The sequence below is a fragment of the Aulonocara stuartgranti genome (genome assembly GCF_965226115.1).
Source record: "Aulonocara stuartgranti genome assembly, chromosome: 6".
NCBI classification, from domain to species: domain Eukaryota; kingdom Metazoa; phylum Chordata; class Actinopteri; order Cichliformes; family Cichlidae; genus Aulonocara; species Aulonocara stuartgranti.
Window position 1 is genome coordinate 24,204,897 of NC_138944.1, and position 6,848 is coordinate 24,211,744.

The window sequence follows — 6,848 nt, forward strand, 5'->3', positions numbered from 1 at the left end:
CTTCAGGGATAATCAAAATATGACAGAGCCCCCATTGTGTTTTACAGATGGCTGTAAAACTCACTGCTGTACCTCTCCTAAGATAAGATAAGATAAGATAAGATAAGATAGAACTTTATTAATCCCTCGGGTGGGTTCCTCTGGGAAATTCGACTTCCAAAAAGCACAGCAACGACCGAAGTTACAGTTACAGAATTGTTATATATATATATATATATATATATATACACACACACACACACACACATATATAAATACAGAGACAAATATAAATAAAATATACAAAGGGGATAAATAGAATAAATAGGAATAAAAAATAAAAATACAAGTGAATTGCACATTTCAAGTATTGAGTCTATTGCACACCACAGCATAGAAAAGTACTCCTGACCTCTTTCCTAAATACATTGATGATTTGAACCATAATTTTTTTAAATTCAATTTTCAATTTGGATTCATCTCTACATGTGACCTTTTTTCACTGATGTTCTTTCCCATTCTTGTGTAATTTGGCCTACGTCAGCCTTTTCTCCCTGTTTTGCTTCCTTAAGAATGACTTGACAGTCACACTTTCACTGAGACTGTTATGGTTCAACGTGGGCACTCAAGCGCAGGACTCCAGAATCAGCTGTACACAAGAATTTATTTACAGAATCCACCAGGTGTTTATACAGGAAGTGCAGGGCAGCGCTATATACAACAAAGTGAGGGATGAGGCTCCAGGGAAATCCAAAGGGGTAGTCACTCGTTCTCCAATTCTCCACACTCACAACCGCAGTTCCACTCTCCACACTTGACACAATGATTCACACAGGGAAGGTATTCAGGAGGTCTGTAGATGAGGAAACGAGAATTAATTACAACGTTCATGCTGTTGACGTCGACTGCGAAAATTGTCAGGCGGTGGAAGGAATACTTCGAGGACCTCCTTAATCCCACTGACACATCTTCTGAGGAGGAAGCAGAGTCTGGGGATGAGGGGAATGACCCGCCAGTTTCCGGGGGCGAGGTCACTGAGGCAGTTAAACAACTCCTTGGTGGCAGAGCCCCTGGTGTTGATGAGGTCTGCCCCCGAGTTCCTGAAAACTCTGGACGTTGTAGGGCTGTCCTGGTTGACACGCCTCTACAATGTTGCGTGGAGATCAGGGGCAGTACCTGTGGACTGGCAGACCGGGGTGGTGGTCCCCATCTTTAAGAAGGGGGACCGGAGGGTGTGTTCCAACTACAGGGGGATCACACTCCTCAGCCTCCCTGGGAAAGTCTATGCCAGGGTGCTGGAAAGGGGAGTTCGTCCGCTAATCGAACCTCGGATACAGGAGGAACAATGCGGTTTTCGTCCTGGTCGCAGAACACTGGACCAGCTCTTTATCCTCTCGAGGATACTTGAGGGTGCATGGGAGTTTGCCCAACCAGTCTACATGTGTTTTGTGGACTCGGAGAAGGCATTCGACCATGTCCCTCGGGGTGTCCTGTGGGAGGTGTTGCGGTATGGGGTGTCTGGCCCATTGCTACGGGCCATTCGATCCCTATACAACCGTTGCAAGAGCTTGGTTCGCATTGCCGGCAATAAGTCGGACTCGTTCCCGGTGGGTGATGGGCTCTGCCAGGGCTGCCCTTTGTCTCCGGTTCTGTTCATAATTTTTATGGACAGGATTTCTAGGCGCAGCCAAGTGGCGGAGGGCTTTCGCTTTGGTGGCCTCATAATCTCATCTCTACTTTTTGCGGATGATGTGGTTCTGTTGGCTTCATCGGGTGAGGGTCTCCAGCTCGCACTGGAGCGGTTCGCAGCTGAGTGTGAAGCAGCGGGAATGAGGATCAGCACCTCCAAATCTGAGGCCATGGTTCTCAGCCGGAAAAGGGTAGAGTGCGCTCTCCGGGTCGGGGATGAGTTCCTGCCCCAAGTGGAGGAGTTCAAGTGTCTCGGGGTCTTGTTCGCGAGTGATGGGAGAAGGGAGCCGGAGATCGACAGACGGATTGGGGCTGCAGCTGCAGTGATGCAGACGCTGCACCGGTCCGTCGTGGTGAAGAGGGAGCTGAGTGTAAAAGCGAAGCTCTCAATTTACTGGTCGATCTACGTCCCTACCCTCACCTATGGCCACGAGCTGTGGGTAGTGACCGAAAGAACGAGATCACGGATACAAGCAGCAGAAATGAGCTTCCTCTGAAGGGTGGCTGGCCTCTCCCTTAGAGATAGGGTGAGAAGCTCGGCCATCCGGGAGGGGCTCAGAGTAGAGCCGCTGCTCCTCCACATCGAAAGGAGCCAGCTGAGGTGGTTCGGGCATCTGACAAGGATGCCTCCTGGGCGCCTCCTGGGTGAGGTGTTCCAGGCATGCCCCACCGGGAGGAGGCGACCCAGGACACGCTGGAGAGATTATATCTCTCGGCTGGCCTGGGAACGCCTTGGTGTTCCCCTGGATAAGCTGGAGGAGGTGGCTGGGGAGAGGGAGGTCTGGGCCTCTCTGCTTAGGCTGCTGCCCCCGCAACCCGGCCCCGGATAAAGCGGATGAAGATGGATGGACGTTCATAATAGACTCTTGACTTAACTGAGCTCTAGCTTTGACGCATGGTAGACAACGATCCAACGAAGACCAGCTGGCTCAAATGCTAATCGCCTTAATGGGCATCACGCCCTTCCGTGGGCCGAAGGCGTGAAGCCACAATGAGTTCCGCCCCGGCGACAGAGAGGAGTAGAGAGAGAGCAAGAGAGAGAAAAAGGTAGAAATAGCCGATCAGCATCCTGCTGATCCCCCAGGCCGTGACAGAGACCATTTATGATGAAGTTTTGATAAGCTGGATCAGCTGAAGGGCCAGATGCATGTTTCAGGTCCGGTGTCAGGTCTTTGTTGAATTTATTTATATATGTTATACATATATGGTAAAAAGATGACTTTCAGATGTTGATCTGCTGTAGATAGTTTCTTAGGCCTGCTACGTTCTTTTGTAGCAGGCCTTGTTCAATTACCTCAATTTTTTGGAGGATACACTGCATACTATATGCCAGGTTTTTGGCTAAGAGCTAAGGCCTTTTCTATAAATTCAGTGAAAGATATTGGAATAAATTATATTTTAAAGGAAGCTACCAGTCATAAAATATAAAGACAAAGTTAAAAGTTAAAATACCCTCTTTGCTAAGTGGTGTGTATTTAAATGACCACGGCTGACCCGACGACATGAAGATGCTTTCACGTATCTTTATTCTTTTATTTACCGCTGTCATGTCATTTGCTGTCATGTTACATACACAGCTTGCAGCTGAACACTTCTACAACAACAACACACAGCAGGCAGAGCAGATTTTAAGCTGGCGAGGCGTGACTGTGATGCAGCGCAGGTGCGTCCGCCTTCCCTGCTGCGGCACCACCGACCACGCCCGCCACAGTGTAGATACAACACTGGTTCATCCTTTGAGTGATTTTTATGCTTGAATGATTCTCAGGTCACTGTTCACAGGCACCCACATGGTCAGTGAGGTGCCTAGATCCTCCACTTTTAAATGTCTCACAGCGCAATGCTTAGCATATTTTGGTTCCTGCAACTGGTCCGTCGGTTATTGTCTCCCCCGAAACACTTCTCTTGTGCTTTTGGAAATCAGTTTTTTCCTATTTCTATTTTATTTTTTTTCCATTTCCGTTGTGTTTTGTGTGCTTTTGCAGCGGTTTTCATATTGCTGGTGTTTTCTTTAGTTGCAGTCCGTTTGGCCTCTCAGGGCCACCGTAACCACCAGTGTAATGTGCCTCTACATAGAATTGTATCCTTGTTGGACTGTTTATAGGAAAATAAAAATCTGTTATTTTTGTTAATGAGCCAGAATAATAACTAAACAATGGCTCTGTGAGCATGGTCATGAAATCAAAGTGGGTAGTGGTAAATACAGTTAAGTTGTTTTGCCTCCGTTAATAATTATATTATGTAAAAAAAAAAAAGTTTAAATGGTGTGGTGATATTTGTTCGCTGATTTCAGGAGTTTGGTGGGCTTCAAGTTGTTGGTCCATCTATGGGGGATACAAAAGTGGAAAACGTATTCATGTGCAGCAAACTGGAATGAAGGGCGGAGTTTCCTTCCACGAGAAAAAATATGTTTGCACAATCATCAGTCAACACTCACTTTGCTGTAATGTGTGCAGCACAATAGTTTTCGTGTTAAATATCAGTAGAGTTAAAGAGAAAAGGATTTTAAATGTGTCTGCAAGTGCATAATCCTCAGGTAAAACCAAAACGTTCCTACTAATACTTATCACTCTAGTTTTCTGTAGTAACTATTGGCACATACTCAGTTAAAAGGCACTTCAGTGCAGTAACAACACTAAATTGGTTCAACAACCACCCTGAGACAACCTAAACATTAGACCAAAGGATTAAAAATACACTGATTCGGGTACCACTTCCTGCTACAGTGTAAGGTTACAGTGAAAAGGTGTTTGTTTGATTGTGGCTTTCACTGAATTTGTGTTTTAGATGGTGAAACTAAGTGTGAGAATAGGATTACAAAACCTGCCTCTGCTAGTCATGCAGAACAGGTATGAAGTGACTCGTATTCACGGAATTGCTATTCTCTCAATTCCAGTAAAAGGTTAGAAATTAGGTTGAAATCAATAGCAAGAGCAGACTCGCTTTAAAGTATGAAGTATAAAGTCATTTCATGACCTGCATGATTCAACGGTCTTGGAGATTTCTGATGTGTAGAACTGGTTAGTGTTACGTCTCTGACATTAAATCCACAAATCTAAACAGCTCATTTTAAAATCTCCTAATTAAAATTTTTCATTGATTTTGTCTCATGTTTAATTGCCAGCAAACTTATATGATAACAATAAAAAAAATCATTACGTTTTAATATTTGCCTTAAGATTAAAGCACACAATGATTATAATGCAAAGCACGAGAGTCACGAAGCCACCGTTTTTTTTTTCGAACTATAACAATGTGGTGATTATGTTGACCATTAAAAGGTTTAATGTATATTTATATAGATACACTACACTCTGAATCCTTCCAACATCATAACAGAATTCTGATGCTCCCTTTAAAACAAAGAAGAAAAAAAGGCAGGATTTTCTCCTTAGTTAACAAGAAATGTTATATTTCACTTTCCAACATTTGGAAGGGGGGCATCTTTTCTAATTTGGGATTTTGCCTGAAGTGCTATCCCTGCTGAGTTTATAAATGCCAGTTTGGCTAATTTATTTCAAGAGGAGCACAGAAAAGAGTTTATAATGATCAGTGTAGTTCTCTGTTGTGCTTTGCTGAAGTGAGCAAAGTTACTTTTGTACACTAAAATATCAGATGGTTATTTATATAAAATATAATCTTCTAATATTCTAAATGTGCCAATGAAGTGTTTATTACACTGTACAACAGAATAACAACTTGTCAAAATAGCTTCCATTAGTTGCAGAAAAAAAACTTAACTAGTTTACCTAAACTTTAGTTTACCTAAAATAAAGTTTCCCTAAACTTTAGGTAAACTAAACTATGGATCAGAACGTCAGGAATGTAGTAGGTTAACTGTAGCTCAGGAGCCAAAGCAGCCAGTATTCTTGGGTAAGATACTGAACAATAAGTTGCTTTTTAATGCATTCATCAGAGTGTGAAGGTGTGTGAATGCTAGCTAGAAACCGCTTATGCTGGCGGTAGCTCAGGAGGTAGAGCAGGCTCCCCCAGTCTGCATGTTGGGCAAGATACTAACCCTAAGTTGCTCTCTGATGCATCCAGGAGTATGAATGAGTAGTAGTTAGTTAGTTAGTGAGAACTTAAAAGCACAGAAGAAAGTGTTTGTGTGATTGGGTGAATGCTGAGTAAAGCGCTTTGAGTAGAAAAGCGCTATATAAGAATCAATCCATTTACCACTTACCATTTACTTAGGCAAAGAAAGAAAGTGCTTGTATGAATCTGAGTGACTAGATGAATGAGGTATGCTCTAAAGTGCTATGAGTGCTCAAATTGAGTAACAAAGTGCCATGTAAGAAACAGTCCATTAGTCATTTACCAATGTGTGAATTGCAGAAAGTAACAAGTTTTGTCACTCGTTAGCTGGATTGCAAAAACAAATGAGAATTAAAATCCACTTAGAAGTTGAGGAGGCCTGCAAGCAGTCAAGGACAAATTAAGTTCATTCAGCACATGGTCAGCAGCAACCTCGAAAAGCAATAAAATTGGTATCATAAAAATATCTCTCTTTTTTGCAAGAGCAACACCACTACCGGGCTGTGCCCAACATAGACAGCAAAATCTATAATAGTGACAGCCATTGAAATGTTATGCTTCTGAGTTATTCAGATTCTAAATACTGCGCATACTGAGGTGCTGAACAAACAGTACAATACACGGTAATAGTCACGTTCAAGTACACAAACCCGCTGTCCAGTTTGGAATCTGAACAAGTTTATCACTGTGCGACATGGGGAAGTTCCAGATGTCTCCTTGCAGGAACCGCAAATTTCAGGGAAATTTCTGCTTTCCAGAAGAGATATGGCAGCGTAAAATGTTGCATCCTACAAACAGACAGAGGAAGTGAGAGTCTCCACAGACTGTTGAAACTTCAGCACAGTTACAAATTGCAAATACTCTTCTGTTAGAATGAAGACAATTTCCTTCCCCCCCAAAGTGGTGCTTCAGGTTTAGATTTTGCTGCACAGACCACAGGTGAACAGAGCAATTTTAGTCTCTTATTTAGCAAAACAGATCTTGCATATATTACACAGAACTCAGAGGGCATCTATTCATTTATGCATTGATTAATGAATACCTTTATTCATTATTAAATGAATAAAGGTATTAATTTAATAATAAATATCATTCAAAAACCTTATTCTGAGAAAAGATATGACAGATTTTTAAGAACAAAACAA